This window comes from Podarcis filfolensis (assembly GCF_964270895.1).
Source record: "Podarcis filfolensis genome assembly, chromosome: 6".
Classification (NCBI taxonomy): Eukaryota; Metazoa; Chordata; class Lepidosauria; order Squamata; family Lacertidae; genus Podarcis; species Podarcis filfolensis.
The window spans coordinates 45,357,364-45,375,985 of NC_139609.1; the positions used below are offsets into that span (position 1 = coordinate 45,357,364).

The 18,622-nt window shown below is 40.4% G+C and overlaps 1 protein-coding gene and 1 long non-coding RNA gene across 3 annotated transcripts in view; one reads left to right on the plus strand and one right to left on the minus strand.

Annotated features, from left to right (window-relative positions):
• The window catches only part of LOC310765067 (BEN domain-containing protein 5-like), a gene marked incomplete at its 5' end in the record, with an annotated part of 723,703 nt that overhangs the window by 133,554 nt on the left and 571,527 nt on the right, over positions 1 to 18,622 (plus strand). The window lies entirely within an intron of this gene.
• The window catches only part of LOC310765089, a 57,074-nt gene continuing 38,535 nt past the window's right edge, over positions 84 to 18,622 (minus strand). Inside the window, exon 3 of the long non-coding RNA XR_014549434.1 lies at positions 84 to 179. This is a non-coding gene — a long non-coding RNA (uncharacterized lncRNA). The remainder of the gene's footprint in view (positions 180 to 18,622) is intronic.

Consider the following 18,622-nt stretch of genomic DNA (forward strand, 5'->3'; position numbering starts at 1 on the left):
CTGGTTTATGATTGGTAAATGCAGCCACAACAGTTGGGATCTATAGAGACATGCAATTCCTTCTGCCCACGAACCAGAACTTCCTCATTTTTTGACTGCATCAGAGACGGTTGAATGTCACCTCTGAAACCTTATTGTTATCTTGCAAAGTTCCTTGAGCAATCTTTTGGATCCCCACCCTAAAAAAAGAAAGAAAGGTCATTTAATTTTCATTCTAGAACATCTGCTGTTAATTCAAAATTAGGTACAAAATATTTCAGGGGCTATACATGTAGGGGTTTCATAGCCAAGTACAGTGGTAACTCGGGTTAAGAACTTAATTTGTTCTGAAGGTCCATTCTTAACCTGAAACTGTTCTTAACCTGAGGTATCACTTTAGCTAATGGGGCCTCCTCCTGCTGCTGCGCCGCCAGAGCACGATTTCTGTTCTCATCCTGAAGCAAAGTTCTTACCCCGAGGTACTATTTCTGGGTTAGCGGAGTCTGTAACCTGAAGCGTCTGTAACCCGAGGTACCACTGTATTGGATTGTATAAGTGGAGAAGAAGCTAAGTGACCTATATACACTTGTTTATTTGTTGCATTTCTTCATGGCTTTCTTTACAAAAATGCAACGATGCAGTGTACATTTTGGCTACTGCCCAGCAAGGCTTAACAGAATAACAGAGCCTCCACCACAAGCTGGGCCAGCTCAGCACCTGCTTGCTCCTGGAATGCCTGATTCCAGAATTTTCCACTGTCTCCTTCATTGGGGAACACACTGGCCGCATTTCCACTCACCTGCATATTGGGTGCATGGAAGCAGAGCTATGTGTTATCAGAGTGACTCTGGCATCTCAGAGGCCAGTGGAGGGAAACATCCACCCAATGCTGCAGTACCCCCAAACAACCTAGCACAAAGTGGGGTGGATTGTTCTGTAAACCATTGAGATGATCGGTCTATATTTTTCTGTTGATAAATACTCCTAATCTTGGAAAAACCAGTAAATTTACCAAAGTACTTACGGATCTGTTACATGCAGATATTTACTATTTTCATTTTTTTGTCCATTAAAAATATATACTGCATTGTTGATGAACAAAGGTTTGAAAGTGAACAAATAAGTATATTGCATCACAGATACTATTCATTCTTTTGAAAGTAGCATAGGATATGGAAAGATGAGACAAGGAGCATCATGGAATTGGCTTCTGCAGGGGGTGTTCTACAATGCAATAGCCATGAATTTTCATTATAAACATTAATACATTTTTACCAGTTTTCATGTCTTAAACCACCAAGGGGCAGCATGGTGCAGTGAATACTGTGTTTGGATTGGGTGTGAGAAATTTAGGTTCAAATACCTGATCAGAATATAGATAAGCAGATTACTATGGTCACAATCCAGAGTTGCATTACTGGTTTTACATGCCCACTGGAGTTTGGGGCTTGTGTTTCTCAGCAGCTAAATAGCAAACTGTGTTTTTAAAATTTGAGATGAGAATTGCAAATTACTTTGCATTTTTAATATTTTGTTGGGAGCTGCCCAGAGTGGCTGGGGCAACCCAGTTAGATGGAAGGCATATACATAATCCATTATTATTATTATTATTAGTAGTAGTAGCAGTAGTAGAAATGGCATGTATTGAAAATATTATCTCTTGCACATCCCCATAGTACTGAGGCAGTGTAACGGCTGTACCTTTACCTAAGTAAGCATAGTTTGTTGTATAACAGTACATTCTACTCTGATTGGCAACAGCTTTCCAAAGACTCAGACAACATTCTGTTCTAGTCCTACTATCTGAGATGTTTTAAAATCAAGTTTGAACTTGGGATCTTCTCCATGTGACATATACACTCCATCACTGAGCTGTAAACCTTCCTTCTTCTTCAGCTTATTTAGTCCTTTTAACTGCATCAACGTCAGTATAGTGTCCAGATCAAGGAAAATAATAGTATCATTCTATTTTGCCTTGGTCAGACTATTTTCCCTTGATCAGGTTTGAGCAGGGTTTCCCTGAATTACATTCTGATTGGATCCCAGAATATCTCGGTTTTTTGTCCAGTGCTCTGGCGTGAGTTAGCTGGTTCACACCAGAGTACAAGACCAAAAGACACACATTTTTTGGTCTTGCACTCCTGCAAGAGCTCAGGACACTCCCCACCCCCCAAAGAGTGTCCTGATATTGATAAATGGGATGATGTAGGATAAGCAATTCTGTGAGATCTGGGATTTAATCTGAGACCTCTATGCAGAGCATGCACTCTATCTACCACAGAGCTACAACCTTTCTGAAGCAGCTATGCTTACATTCCAGTCTACCATTCTGCATATGGAAACACATATCGGAAATCTGTTGCAGCTCATGGACCTTGGGAAACACAGATAAAAAGGAAAATGTAGAACTGTAAAGGGCAGAAACAACAGAGCAATATGAGGTTTTGCAAGGGCCCTAATCCAATGTAGGCAGTTTGACATTGTGCTTCAGCATGATGGGAGAGGCAGAAAACGCATCAAGTCACCCTGCTTTACCTCATTATACAAACCACACACTGAACTGCTGTACACCTTTATACAGTTGGTTCTGGAACAACAGAGTAACTTTTTTATTTTTTCCTGACAAATACAGATGTGGTCTTTTACTCTGCCCTGTGTTACAAATGCTGTACAACTTAATTGGGCATTGGCAGAATGCTTGCTTAAACCATTATACATTGCAAGAAATTAGTAGAAATCTACAGGTTAAGAACAGTGAGAAATGAGAAGGCAATGTTTTATGTGAAAATTAGATACAAATAAATAAACTATGTGAGCATTGGTATAAAAGCAGGAAGCGATATCATTACTAATCAATCTTGAACATTCTGTCTCTTGCAGATGTCGATACAAAGTTATGTGCTACAATAATTGTAGTGTAGGCTCTCTGGTAATTACTGTTGTTCATTTGGCATGTTTGGAAAAAAGAAAGAACGAAAGAAAAGAGTCTTGCAGTCAGCAGCTGCAAATCTCTAAGGAACAAGCAAAAAGATAGCAGAAGGGTGATAGTCATCCATCATTCCTGACAATTTCACAGCCTAGAATAACTTGACAGAGACCCAGAACAAAATGTTATTGAGAATTGAATGCTCCTAAGCTGAGTGAATTGACTTTCTGATGACGAAGTGGGACTTGCTTAAAGTGGCTGGTCACGTTTTTGTTTTATTTATTTATTCTGCGCTATACCTGTTCCTCTGTAGTGGACATTCTGGAATCTCTTTCTGGCCCAGGGTCATTTTGGGATGCCACATCTTTGCAGGGAATTACCTTCTAAAAAAAAAGTAGGGCTGTCATGCTTAACGAATTGCATAGTTGATTAATGATCTCATTTCCACCAATTAATCATTCAATTAAATCTAAATAAATATGCATGTTAACACAAGCTTCCATTCACTGTTAGAAAGAAAAGCCTATACTGATTCTTAATACAACAGGAAACTGAAATAGACTCAAAAATAGAAAAAAGTGTTCTTAATTCATATCTTCACTGATTAACATTGACCCCACAACTCAGACAAACAACTCAGATAAACTATAATATGCTAGCCATTTTTACAACAACATAGCCTAAATCTAAGACAGAAGTTAAGCATGATTAAGGCTAAACATTTCAATGGGTTAAGCAAGTTTAAGTCTGGGTTGAATTCACCCCAGTTTTTGTTGTTGTTGTTTGCCATAATGGATAACCCTGGCTATTATTTGAAAAACACTTTAACGCAAGTATGAATATCCACTTTAGCCTTAGTTCTTCACTGGTAAAAGGAAAATGGAGATTTTCAGGAAGATTATAGGGATAAAATGGAATTACAAGGCACTCTGTACCTTTAAGTTGTATCTGTTAGTGCTATTGCAGTAGTGGAATTTTAGTCCACTACAGGTGTTAATCACTTTGCCAATGCGTAATTGTATTTGCGTAATTGGCAATACTGCTTTATGAATGGTCACTGCAATTATTCTACATACATTTAGTATCACTGTATTTCTTCCATTTCATTTCTCTCTGGCATCACTGCTAGCATTTCTCTCTCTCACTGCCAAGTGTACCTGTGTCTACCAGCTGAGGATAACGCTGCATCAGATGAAGTGGACGATAATACACAAACGCTTATGCCATAATAAATCAGTTAGTTTTTAAGGCTTGAAAAGACTTTCTGTTGTTTTCACTTTGAGAGACTGACAAAGGTAGCCCTTTGGAAATTGCTTTCGAAACTTGTTTATTTCAGGCTTGGCCAACTTTCAAATTCTTGAGGGCCACTCTAGACCAGGTGGTGGAACAATCCAAATCCCTCACAGATGGTCAGGCTTTATAGCAACATTGGTTTGCTTGGTAGTAAGTGCTTCACAGGTATGTGCTCAGATAGCATTAAGTCATTGAAGGGAGGGTAGCTGCAAATCAATGAATTTAGCAAAATACACTTTCAAAAGGCAGAATTGACAGTGCTCTTTGACCTTCATAATATGCATGAGAGGAAAACAATGGGTGGTATCCACTGTTACTCATACTTAGAGTAAACCCATTGAAGTCAATGTATTTATTGAAATGCATTTATAAACCACTTAATATTTCAAAAATCTCCTAACAGTAGTTCTTTTATTTTAGTAGCTCAACTCTGGTTATGATTTAGTTGGCTATCACCCAATAATGTAAAAAAATACATTGATCCATTGATTTTTGTACCATTGAAGCTGCTTAAAAAACCCCCAACTACTACTATATCTTGATTTGAAATTTGTTAGCATTACTTAGAGCCATATACATTTGTTTTAGGGGTTAGATCCAATGTAAGGCTCATCACCTGTCCATCTCTGATTTATTTAATACCAATAAGATGTTAGGTGCAGTGTTGTTGTTGTTTAGTCGTTTAGTCGTGTCCGACTCTTCGTGACCCCATGGACCAGAGCACGCCAGGCACTCCGGTCTTTCACTGCCTCCCGCAGTTTGGTCAAACTCATGCTGGTAGCTTTGAGAACACTGTCCAACCATCTCGTCCTCTGTCGTCCCCTTCTCCTTGTGCCCTCCATCTTTCCCAACATCAGGGTCTTTTCCAGGGAGTCTTCTCTTCTCATGAGGGGGCCAAAGTATTGGAGCCTCAGCTTCACGATCTGTCCTTCCAGTGAGCACTCAAGGCTGATTTCCTTAAGAATGGAGAGGTTTGATCTTCTTGCAGTCCATGGGACTCTCAAGAGTCTCCTCCAACACCATAATTCAAAAGCATTAGGTGCAGTACAAAACATATAAATCCCTAGCTACAGTGATCATCATCCAACACACAGGACATTGTGTTTATATACACAATATGTGTATTGGCACGTATATACATCATTAATACAGTTTTCTTCATATGTTTTAAATTCATTTTAGGAGGAAAGCACCTGCCTCAGATGCAATAAAGTTGCTTTTGTGTTCATGCAGGTTTTAGGAAAGTTTACTGTTAAAAACTGCCATTCGTTCAGAAGCTCATGGTAGCTACACACATTTGTTTGAAGGCAATAACACATTTACTTATCATACCTCCAATTAAAGTGCACATTATTTTTATTACACATCTATCTGAATGACTGGAAAATTTATGCCAAGCACTGCCCTATCTGAAATGATATATTTCATGAATTTATAGTTCAAAAACTTGCACTGTAAAAAAACTATTGTCTATTCACTGGTCAACAACAAATTTGTTGTCTGCGTTTCTTCAGTTGATTTAGGATGAATCTGATGCGCTGAATCCAAAAATCACATTGGTTTTGCTCAATCAGGTCAAGTTTTTGAGCTATGGCCACATGTCATTTTTTTACGTTTTTGTTCACATGTACGCTTGTGTGGAGTATTTTAGAAGAAGTTGGTGGGGGTAAAATGCCATGTCGAATAATTATTTTGATTGGAAATGATTATTTTAATGACAAGAAGTATTCAGGTCCGATAGTTCTGGGTGATTATGTCGAAAAGGGATCAGTTTGAAGTCATAAAACCTCGAAATCTTCCATAAATTGGTGCTGAAAAGCATAAAGTTGCTTACCATGCTTATTTTGGTATTAAACTTGGTGACCAGGATAAAGCTTGGGCACCACACATGGTGTGCAAGGCATGCACCGAGACTCTACGTGGGTGGACTAATGGCAAGAGGAGTCTGAACTTTGGAATTCCCATTGTTTGGAGGGAGCCGACAAACCATGTCACTGACTGCTACTTCTGCGCTGTTGATGTGACTGGGATCAACAGAAAGAACCGGAGCAGCCTCAAGTATCCTGATCTTCAATCAGCACGTCGTCCTGTAGCTCATTGTGATGAAATTCCAGTGCCTATCTTCGGAGAACTTCCTGACATTAGTGACGAAGATGCCTCCAGTGTTGAAGGACATGAAGAAGAAGAAGTGGTTCTTGAAGATGATGCTCCACATCCATTTTCCCAAAAGGAGTTGAATGATCTAGTTCGCGACCTCAGCTTGTCAAAGGACTCTGCCGAACTGTTGGCATCCAGATTGAAGGATGTGCCGCTGAGCATTCCAGGAGTTCCAAGAAACGGAAGTTCGAGCCCTGAAGTTTGAAAAATGGTGAAGCAACATGCAATTTACGTGTACTTACCTTTATCAACTATGGTTTTCCCAGTAGTGATGTATGGAAGTGAGAGCTGGACCATAAAGAAGGCTGATCGTCGAAGAATTGATGCTTTTGAATTATGGTGCTGGAGGAGACTCTTGAGAGTCCCATGGACTGCAAGAAGATCAAACCTATCCATTCTTAAGGAAATCAGCCTTGAGTGCTCACTGGAAGGACAGATCGTGAAGCTGAGGCTCCAATACTTTGGCCACCTCATGAGAAGAGAAGACTCCCTGGAAAAGACCCTGATGTTGGGAAAGATGGAGGGCACAAGAAGAAGGGGACGACAGAGGACGAGATGGTTGGATAGTGTCTTCGAAGCTACAAACATGAGTCTGACCAAACTGCGGGAGGCAGTGGAAGACAGAAGTGCCTGGCGTGCTCTGGTCCATGGGGTCACGAAGAGTCGGACACGACTAAACGACTAAACAACAACAACAACACCTTTATCAACACCCACCATTCAGTTTACAGTAATCGATGTTTCTATCAGGTAATCAATATATGTTGTTGGAAAAACATTTTTTCTCTTAAAAACATATTTAGGATGATATGTGTTGACAAAAATCAGCTGATAATGCCACAAAAATGTAATTGATTTTGTCACAAGATCTGATTTTTTTCAAATCAACATAGCACAAAAACCTGACCTGATGGAGAGAAACGGATGCCATTTCCTGATTCAGCAGTGCAGAAATACCCTAAATCAATTGTATAAATCTAGACAACATTCAAAAAGTAAAAAAATTGTTGCCCAGTGTTATAAATATATGGGAAAATATGGAATTTGATCAGGATGAATGGCAACTTAAGCTTAAATCCAAAGGACCGCAAGCAGAGTTATGCTCATTCAGTGGGCATTTCCTACCTTCTTCCCACTATTGAAGGTTGTGGAACCTTTTCTAACTGTGCATGACACATTGCAGGGGGCTGCAGGTGGTGGAGGAAATTGGCAGAAGTGATCACACAAATGCATAAGTGGGAACGGTATCACAAGTTGCTGTTTGGATCCAAGTTGGAGGAAGCATTGTGTTTAGCTGAATGTATTTATTAATATGCCTTTACACATTAGATTAGCAGCAAATGACTATGGAATGTGTATACTGTGTCAGAAATGTTCCCCAAAGCTCAGCTGAAAATTTGTGCTTTTCTTTTCTTCGAAAAGGTTACTGAAATACATGAGATGTTGCCCTAACAGACTTTGACAACAGCAAGCTTTGAGACTGGTTCATTAAGTCCTTGACAAAGGCATTTGTGGCCAAAACGAGCTGGGCTTGTTACAAAAATAAAGAGCCCATCCTTTTTCTTGGCATCTGTGAGAGATGTATTTCTTTTTTTGTATGCTACTCTTCAATGCTTCCCTTTTCCGGCACGTTTTACTAAAATGTGTGTGCCTGATAAGTGTCCTAATCCAACTCTAGGCATATTGTAAAGATGTATTTATATATGACTAGTTGTACCAGAATGTGGATGGCTATTAAAATTAAAATATATACTCAGCTGAAAGCAATGCAGTATGGATGAACAACATCCATATTCAGATGCATATGCCAATGCACACTTGAATCTGAATCAGATTGAGGCCCCTAGTTCCTGATCCAGCAAGTGAAAAGCATATTGATTTCCTTAGCAGGATTGGGGTAAAGGGCTGCAATTTGCTGTAAACTCCTCTTGTGTACCCCCTGTGGAAATGAGTTGTAAATTGTGTGAGAATGTAACTTGTTCTTCTTGAGACATGTTCAAGAGGACTGTAGAATATGAAAAATGCCTTGATTCAGCAGAAGTGTCTCATACATGCATAGGTCCTAATCTGGCTTCACACATTCATTTCTGGCCACATAATTGGCAAGGGTGCAGATGAGATGTTAAGGGGAAACAGAATGGGGGCGGTCTAAACAGTTACCTCACTAGGGCTATGCAAATGCAACTGGTTGCTGGACTGAGCTAGGGAAACTGTGTGAAATACCTACATATAGTTCCTCATACAACTGGAGGGGTGTATATATGGAAACGTCATTCCGCACTTACACAAACATGCCCCTTTCTGGACCATGTACACAACCTAATTCTAACATACTTTCAAAATTTGGACTTAAATACTCCCATAAAAGGTAATCAGCATTTCAAACTGACATATAAACTAAAATTACAAATTAAATTGAGACATGAACATTATTTTCAGAATGCCATTGCAAAACAGAACCCCGCCCCCCCAAAAAAACCCAGCCAAAGGGTTATATACAGTACTGCTTGCAAACCATAGTTGTCAAATATCTCTGTTGAGGAAAATATAAACTGGTAATATAGAGTCAAAGATTAAGTGACCACATTTAATTTAAATTTCAAAAGTAAGTTTAGAATCCACTACATTTAAGTGTGAGTTTTTTTTATTTTTGCTTGTGTTTGTATGAAAATAGTAAAATACACTTGGAGTAAAATAATAATAGTAATATAATATAATAATAATAGTAAAATAATATTGGAGTTTGGGCCAATAAGAGTTAGGTTTTTGAAGCTGCTTACAGTTTTGTGCTGTATGCAGTGCAATGTGATTACAAAGATAACTGTCTAAGTTGCCTCTACCCAGTTTCTCCCACTGCAGTTCCCTGTCCCACATCCCAGGCTTCTCTCCATGATCCTCCAACTCTGTTTGGGAGTGCATTGGCTGGAGTGGAGAGGAGCAACTGGGGAATTCCCCTTATGTGAACATCCTTATGCTGCTCCTTATGGTTAAGGGGTGATATGATAGCCATGTTCAAATATATAAAAGGATGTCACATAGAGGAGGGAGAAAGGTTGTTTTCTGCTGCTCCAGAGAAGCGGACACGGAGCAATGGATCCAAACTACAAGAAAGAAGATTCCACCTAAACATTAGGAAGAACTTCCTGACAGTAAGAGCTGTTCGACAGTGGAATTTGCTGCCAAGGAGTGTGGTGGAGTCTCCTTCTTTGGAGGTCTTTAAGAAGAGGCTTGACAACCATATGTCAGGAGTGCTCTGATGGTGTTTCCTGCTTGGCAGGGGGTTGGACTCGATGGCCCTTGTGGTCTCTTCCAACTCTATGATTCTATTCTATTCTATTCTATTCTATGCACAGCACTGGGTACCTTGCTATATTTGTGGAATGAATACAGTGATTTGAACTATGGCACTAAGTGTTATTCTACCTCAATACACGGAAATGGAAAAGACATCCTTGTGGTATTTTGCAGTATTTTGCCTGTAAAGAATAGAAAACATAAGAATGGCCAAAACCTGTCCTCAGATATACATTATATTTGACAAATATGGCTATACGTTTTCATTTTTAAAAATGAAATCAAAATTAATTAATTCCAAGGCTGATACATGTCAAACACTGACACAAGCAAAGTTCCAAAAGAGCTCTACATTGCATACACATTTTTATCCTAGCAAAGAACAAGGGCAATTCAGTTGTCTTTGCTTCTTTACCCCTTGGGATGACCTTTCACAATAAGAATTGTCAGTGCCTTATTTATAATGGCAGATCTCAAGTTTGATTCTGGCAGGTTTTGATCACTTGATGGCCCAAAAGCTTTCAAACACAGAAGAATCTGATGCTTTTTTGGCATCCTGCAGTGTGTTTAAACCTCAAAAGCAACTTTTAGTCCCAGAAGTGAATTACTGAAGTGGTGTAAACAAAACACGAACGTCACAAAATGATGAAAATCTCATACAAAATATCTTTGTCAGATGGATGACAATTCCACATTGCCTGAAAGGCATCTGCAACAAATGTATATTCTGTAAATAAAATTCTGATTTACCAAAGAAAGCTGAAAACAAACAAGCAGAAACATCAATAATTTAAATGATTATTTGTTTATGAAACACAGAAAGCTGCACAAAACATCAAATATCAATTATTTATCGCTGCTCATTGTTCTGTGACAGCAGAATTTTAGAAACATACTCTTGGGTCACATTAACATATGCAATATAACAGGTCACCTAGAATGACAGACTGCTTTCACAAGACTTGCTTGAATTTGTTCTTGAATTCCCTGCACCTGCATTAAGCTTATTCAAACATTAATGTTCTGTTTCGCTTTTTAACAAAAGGTTATGCCTGCAATTATATACACTGATATTGCTCAAATATTGTGCCCCTTTGTGTTCTGTTGCGTGTAAGGTTGTGCTGAATGTTCCCCACAAAGTATTTTCAGCACGAAAGGGAGGCTTTCCAGGACATTGGAAAAGTTTCTCAGAATACAGAACCCCATCCCCATGCAGAATACAGAGCTCCCCTCCTTCTTTCAGGCCTTTTCTCTCTAGCCATGACTTGACCAGCAGCACCAATTTTGACATGAAGGCATTTCGCCCGTTTGCCATTCTTCCAAGTGAGATTGTCATTGTAGCAGCTCAGATGTGTTTACATGACAGCATTGCCAAGGGCAAACAAAGCTAGTTCAGAATGATGACAATGTTTATTTATTTATGGTATCACAAACGAGAAATGGGGTGTTGAGCAGGGACAAACATTTGATCACCTTGTCGGACAAAGAATGCCAATTAAGATCATGTCCGTCAAGAATGCCATTCTACCTATCCTGTGCTGAGGACAGGGCTTAACATACTTTTAAAATGTATTGACTAGTAACTTCCACCACTTCCTTGATTCTATGTAGGTCTGGGTGAGGAAGTTTAATTTCCTGAGAGGAGGGAAATAGCTTTTAGCAAGCTCTCTGGTTGCTGCCCAGACAGGGCCTGAGCCTGTTCGCTTTTTCTCTCCTTCTTAGCTTGTAAAGGTAAAGGTACCCCTGCCCGTACAGGCCAGTCTTGACAGACTCTAGGGTTGTGCGCTCATCTCACTCTAGAGGCCGAGAGCCAGTGCTGTCCGCAGACACTTCCGGGTCATGTGGCCAGCGTGACAAGCTGCATCTGGCGAGCCAGCGCAGCACACGGAAACGCCGTTTACCTTCCCGCTGGTAAGCGGTCCCTATTTATCTACTTGCACCTGGGGGTGCTTTCGAACTGCTAGGTTGGCAGGCGCTGGGACCGAACGACGGGAACGCACCCCGCCGCGGGGATTCGAACCGCCGACCATGCGATCGGCAAGTCCTAGGCGCTGAGGTTTTACCCACAGCGCCACCCGCGTCCCTAGCTTCTTAGCTTGTAGCAGGCACCAAACAACTTGGCACATAGAGGGGACTGTCAGCTAGATAAAATACCGTGTCAATTCCAGAACTCAAATCAAAAGATTTCACGTTGTCAAAATAAGAACTAGCAAATAAAGCGAATAAAACAGTTCTAAATAATTCTAGCCTAGGCAGTCCTACAGACTATCGACAACTTGCCATGCTAGGGAAAGACACAGATCAACCTAGTAACCTTTATTTCCCTATGGTCAGGAGAAATAGATTGATGTGGGGCCAGGCAACTACAGATTAGCCTTGGGTGGACTTCTCTGGCAAGAGATCCTTGATTTGTATATCTTTGTGTTTGGAAGTAAATATATTGGGAGATAGTAGGAATATTTCCTCATTCCTTCCTGCTAGACTGAACTTTGATTGTGTACTTTGGGTGTGACCACCCAACTCTTGTGGAATGGAGTTCATAGTTTATTGACTCCATTCCACATATGGAAATAACATTAAAGAGGCAAGTCCTGTACCTCCACAATGACCAGTGATCAAAGCTTCTGAAAGCTAAATGGAAGTATCTGAGCTGGCAAGCACTTCCTCTCTTGCAGATTATTATAGCCTTCTATTTTGGTCATGGAACATTAACACAGTAGTACACTCCCTTTAGAGATCTGCCATCCTTTTTATTCTGCAAAAGTGTTAAAAATGCACAACAGATTGATCCTGCTCACACACAATTACCCAATACTAGCGTCCTCATTAAGCTGGTGGAGCAGGGGCACAGAAACACCTCCTTGCCAGCATAATAATAATAATAATAATAATAATAATACATTATTTATACCCCATGCCACTACCAAGAAGGCCCTCTGCCTGGTTCCCTGTAACTTGGCTTCTCGCAGGGAGGGAACCGCCAGAAGGCCCTCGGCACTGGACCTCAGTGTCCGGGCAGAATGATGGGGGTGGAGACGCTCCTTCAAGTATACTGGACCGAGGCCGTTTAGGGCTTTAAAGGTCAGCACCAACACTTTGAATTGTAATTGGAAACATACTGGGAGCCAGTCTAGGTCTTTCAAGATTGGTGTTATGTGGTCTTGGCGGCCGCCCCCAGTCACCAGTCTAGCTGCCGCATTCTGGATTAGTTGTAGTTTCCGGGTCACCTTCAAAGGTAGCCCCACATAGAGCACATTGCAGTAGTCCAAGCGAGAGATAACTAGAGCATGCCCGTGAGACAGTCTGCGGGCAGGTAGGGTCTCAGCCTGCTTACCAAATGGAGCTGATAAACAGCTGCCCTGGACACAGAATTGACCTGCGCCTCCATGGACAGCTGTGAGTCCAGAATTCAGCATCTTGGGTGCTTACTGGAGCCAGGCAGACCAGTAAGGTTGGGGGTACTTGTGCACACTGGCAAGAGCACCAGACTGGCTTCACTCATGTGTTCACGGAGTCCTGACCTCACCTCACTGCTGCCTGTCCCACCCCCATAGTGCAATCCTGCTGCCAGATGGCTGGCTCTGCACTCTCACCTCACTGCACCAGCCACTCCTGCCACTTGGCTTCCACATTAAGAGTCCTAAAATGGTGCTTACAGTACTACTTTTTTCAGACTTGAATGCATTATGCACAAGTCTTTTTCCCTGGGTGGGTGCTTTCTCCCTGGAACTCTTTTCCTTGGAAATCCCACCAAATATATCCCTTCAGAACTATAGTAAGTTGAGGTTGACTTCGTTGACTCAAAACTGGTTTTGGTGTGTTGATGCTGCATTTGTGGCTTTCATACTGCGAATTCATCATTTGGGATTTCCTTTATTGCTTTGTTTTATCTAGTGTTGTACTTTACATTTTGCTGTTGTCATTGGCTGTATTGAAACCTTTTGGAAGGCCAAATAGCAGGTTACAAATATTTAAAATAATTCATTTAGCAGTCAAGCTTAAAGAATCAGATATCCACATTTCTCTTATTTTCTTCTGAGCAGATGCATGCTCAAGACGGAAATTTTGCCAAAAAAACCACCCAGTAGTGACATTACAGTACATAAGAGATTTTAATTTTAGCACTTAGAAAGAATAAAATTGGCTCAATGCAGTTAGATTTTCCATTTTTATAAATCCCAGGGCTGCTCTAAGGTTACAACAGATACTATAAAGTACTGATTCTGTGCCTTAATATAATAGGTATCATTTATTATTTGGGTGACAGATAGTGGGAGGGAATGCTATGGACAAATTGCTTGATGCTATAATATTTTTATAAGGCTATAACTACATTAATATTCAAATTACAACTGGTATAATAGCATCATTTGGTGCTTAGGAGTTCTGAATATGTCAGCTTCACTTGCCAGTTTACTTTGGAAGCAAATTAGTAGTCAAGTTGAGCATCAATCAGTACCTATCGTCGCAATGCCTCCTTTCATCAGAAAAATATGGAAAACAGGGATATAAGAGTAAACATTGACAGGTTGGGGGACATCATCAAAAGCAATTTGGTATGAACTTGGGTATCACAGTTGTGAAAATGAATGTGTGAAGCTTCTTATATTTAGGAATTCTGGTCATATGCTATATGTTTTACCCTATTTAAATACCAAATCTGAAAGGGGATAAATCTTTTGCTACACATTGACCGTGAGAGGGCATACCATTCCCTTAGCCCTTTGCTCACCACTGCCCCCTGCTTAAGCAAATGGACAAGTCGCATTGGTTCCTTTCCTGCTGCCTGGTGAGAGGAGTACAGTGGTACCTCAGGTTAAGTACTTAATTCGTTCCGGAGGTCCGTACTTAACCTGAAACTGTTCTTAACCTGAAGCACCACTTTAGCTAATGGGCCTCCCGCTGCTGCTGTGCCACCGGAGCACGATTTCTGTTCTCATCCTGAAACAAATTTCTTAACCTGAGGTACTATTTCTGGGTTAGTGGAGTCTGTAACCTGAAGCGTATGTAACCTGAAGTGTATGTAACCTGAGGTACCACTGTACAGGGGAAGAACGGGTACTCTTTTTTTCTTTAAAAATCAGGACGGCTGTACAAATGCCTGGTCATAGGAAACTAACCAGCTAATTAATACTACAATTATGCAGATAAAAAACTGTTGCTTGGTGACACCAGCTTCAATATCACCATTTATTACCGGCATTTTTGTCTCCAATTAACAAAGCAGATGGAACCTGCTACTATCAATGGGAGCGAGGACTGCAGAGACAGACAGGCAGGGTAGCCGAGTATCTATCACCATAACACCCTTTCTGAGGGTGACTAGGAGTGGATGTTGTGGTGGGAGGGTTTTTTATTTTTATTTTGCCACCATCATCGCCTCAGATAAAGGTCTGTGATAAGCTATAGCTGGTGTTCGACCATATTTGTCACAAATCTGCCACTATCACTTGAGTACTCTTCCCTGTCATTTCTTTGCCAGCATTCCTCAAATCACCTAATAATTAACTTGGCTGAGCTCCACTTCCATGGAGAGAATGTTCAGGAGCAATCATGTAAATGTCCCTGGCTATTTCTCTGTTCCAGAGTCGACTGCAGGTTTGACAGGATCAGCAGCTGGTGTGACAGGGAAATCCGCAAGAACAATCAGAAAATCATTCTGATCCTTTAGTCTTTTGGGTGGAGCCATCAGAACAGATCCCCTGCAAAGTTTTGGGATGCCAGTGATCCTAATTCTGACCGGATAACAATCTGTCCATGAAAACAGAACTGTATCTAAGCCTGTATCTAGATCACCCTCATCCTATCCAGCATCAAAAACCTAGTCCAGCCTGTGTCCAGCTGAATGTGTGGGGCCAGAAATCACCAGTGTTGGCAAATCAACAACAATGAAAACAATTTTGTTGTTGATCTTACAACTGAAACTAGTTTTCTGATATTAGAATAGTAATGCTATACAACAACAAACATGCATTGTTCCACTACCATTTTTAATGAAATTTGAAATTAAATCTTACTTTTTTTACTATTCTGTAGTATGAAAGACTACGAGAGACCTAAACTTGAATAGCAAAGCCTGTGATTAACCTTGTAATAGCAACAAAAGCCACTCAAAATACAACGAAATATCACCAAAGGCCTTCTTGTCTACCGCTGAATTAAACCCAATCCTGTGTTTAATTATTGGAGACTCTCTTATTTCTTTTTTCTTTTTAACAGAAAGACATAATCCCTGTGATGCTACCAGTAATTTAGCTAATTTGCTTTTCTGGAGACCATCTGTTTTCCCCACATTCGGCAATATAGTAATAATTTTTTGTTCCTTCCTTATGTATCAAGTCTTCCTACTTCCTTCTTTCAACATTACACTATGTATTGCTCAGTTTCTCAGCAGTCATGCAACGAAGTATCCATTGGCACCTTAAAAGCTAACACATTTATGATGGCATAAGCTTTTTTGAGATAGAGCCTACAGCATCAGATTTATAAAGGGATATCCTAGCTGGGAGAATTATATACACATTGATAACCGAAGAAACATACTATTTTGACATTCATTGTTTTAAGACCACACAACCATTATATATCTGCCTTCTGAGATGCATCTTATAGAAGGAGATGTGAAAAACCAGAGGATGTAGAGAGTCAAAGTTATAGCCTGCTCATATGATCAGGGCAAAAAGTAGATAGGATCAAATGTAAGGGCCATAGCATTAGTGCCCTGTTGCAAATCTTGGTGTTGCATGATGACTAAGGAGGCTGCATTTTCATTGCAAAAAGGCTTTCACTAGTCAAATGGGGAAACAGTAGGAGATAGAATGAGGAAACAGGAACCATAAGAGCAAATCTGTTCTCATCACTATGTCTTGTTGTAGTATAGTCATCTTAGTCGTGTTCGACTCTCCGTGACCCCATGAACCAGAGCATGTCTTGGAAACTCTCACTTTCTTCTCAAAGCTTCTCCTTTTTTATGTCCATGGAGTTTTCTTGGCAGAATACTGGAGTGGTTTGCCAGTTCCTTCTCCAGGTGGATCACATTTAGTCTAAACTCTTGGCATAGCTCATACCTTCTCTGAATTATTCAAGCCCCTTCGCCACAACAAGGCAGGGATCCATGAAGGGGTCACTATGTCTAAGGGACCACAAAACGTTAACTGAAAAATACGTGTAAGCTCCAAGGCTGGCAGCCCAATTATTTTCACACAACACAGGTAGATGCACAAATGACTAATTTTGTAGCACACACCAACCACGTCGCAAACAGACACAATTGGGTATTGTCAGATTCTATTTCCTTACTTTGATTTACATATCACAGGCATAGGCAACCTCGAACCTCCAGATGTTTTGGTACTACAACTCCCATGATCCCTAGCTAACAGGACCAGTGGTCAGGGATGATGGGAAGTGTAGTCCCAAAGCATCTGGAGGGCCGAGGTTGCCTATGCTTGACATATCACATCTGGTAACCTACCATAAAAGCATTGCTTCATTGGTAAAAAGACCAAAACTGTGAAACCTTGACTGATAAAAAGTAAATAGAGAGACTGCTGTTACAGTGTTGTCACTCAGTTGTAACAAGAGAACAGTTGTGAAGAATTCAAAGGGTTTGGCAGTTTTTATTGCATCAGATTATTATAAGAAACAAGGTTAGACCACTACAAATTCTCTGTAGGCCATGGATTTTCAGTTTGCAAATGAAGGTCCTGTAGCTAGAGGCCAAAATTGCATAGGATGACATTCATTATCACACTGTTCCAATAACTTCACGTGAAGAAGCACTACAGATTGCCTTATGGAACAATCCCCCCTCTCCTCCCACAGCACAGTGTTCTGGAGGTTCTCCTGACCCCACTGCCTAGCCTATTTCAGGGTTGGGGTGCCAGGGTTAAAGCCCCACTGCACAAGGAGAAAGCCTTGCACACGGCTTCCATTGACAGGGCTGGTTAGGTGAATCCTGCCCATGCATTGAAAACTCTGTTTTTGTGCACAAAATTGATCTGGACTTCCTTTGTTGTATCTCTGCACACAGCGGCACTGCACACACATATATTGTCACGTATTAGCAGCACATTATTTTTCCTAATACTTTTGGAACAGGACTGCTATGACGCTGGTTATTGTGAAGGAAGGAGAATTTCATCAAAGACATATCAAAGCAATATTATAAAGAGGGGGAAAATGCCCGCGATGAAACATTCTGTCTGTACAACAGTTAATGCAACAGAAGTTCTGTCCCATGGAAAGTGAATCATGGAACCCTACCCAGTATACAGTTTCAATTGCAATGTTAACACTCCTGAATCTGTGGTAATTTCTTGCTAAACTTCATAGTGTTGCTTCTTTCTGCATAATAATGCTTACCCTTAAGAATGGAAACTTGAATCACTCAGCTGCCTTCTCTTGAGGATTAAGATATCAGCAGATTTTGCAAGTAAACTTCTAAAGCAGCCAGCCGTTACCACCCACCTGCAGCCATAATAGTGATTGAAAAGAACATGGATGCCTAAACATGGATAGCTTCTCTAATTATGTGGAAACTGAGAAGTTTAATGCATGACCATACTTAAAATACTACCAAGGTACGGAATGTGCATTGTGGAATTTAAAAGTTATAAACCAAAACAAACCACACATGGATTTTATACCAAGTATCTTTCAATTATTGCCAGAACAAAATAATCATTTCCAAATACTAATTGTCAAAAGTTTATTCATAAGAATGCACAAAATACAACCATCTGGCTATATTTTGTTAAAGGAAAGATAGCTGCTTTTTGCCATGTTTACGTTATAATGTATTCAGCTAAATACAGTCATTCTTCTCTGTCTTATTTTTGGGTTTTTTCTCCTCTTAAAGCATCTTTAATAGGTAGTCCAAGAAGTAGGGGAAAACATGCAAATATGTAAGCTCTCCTCTTCATTGCCATTTTAAATGAGTTCAGTAGCTACCTGTGCTTTGACAACTTAAAC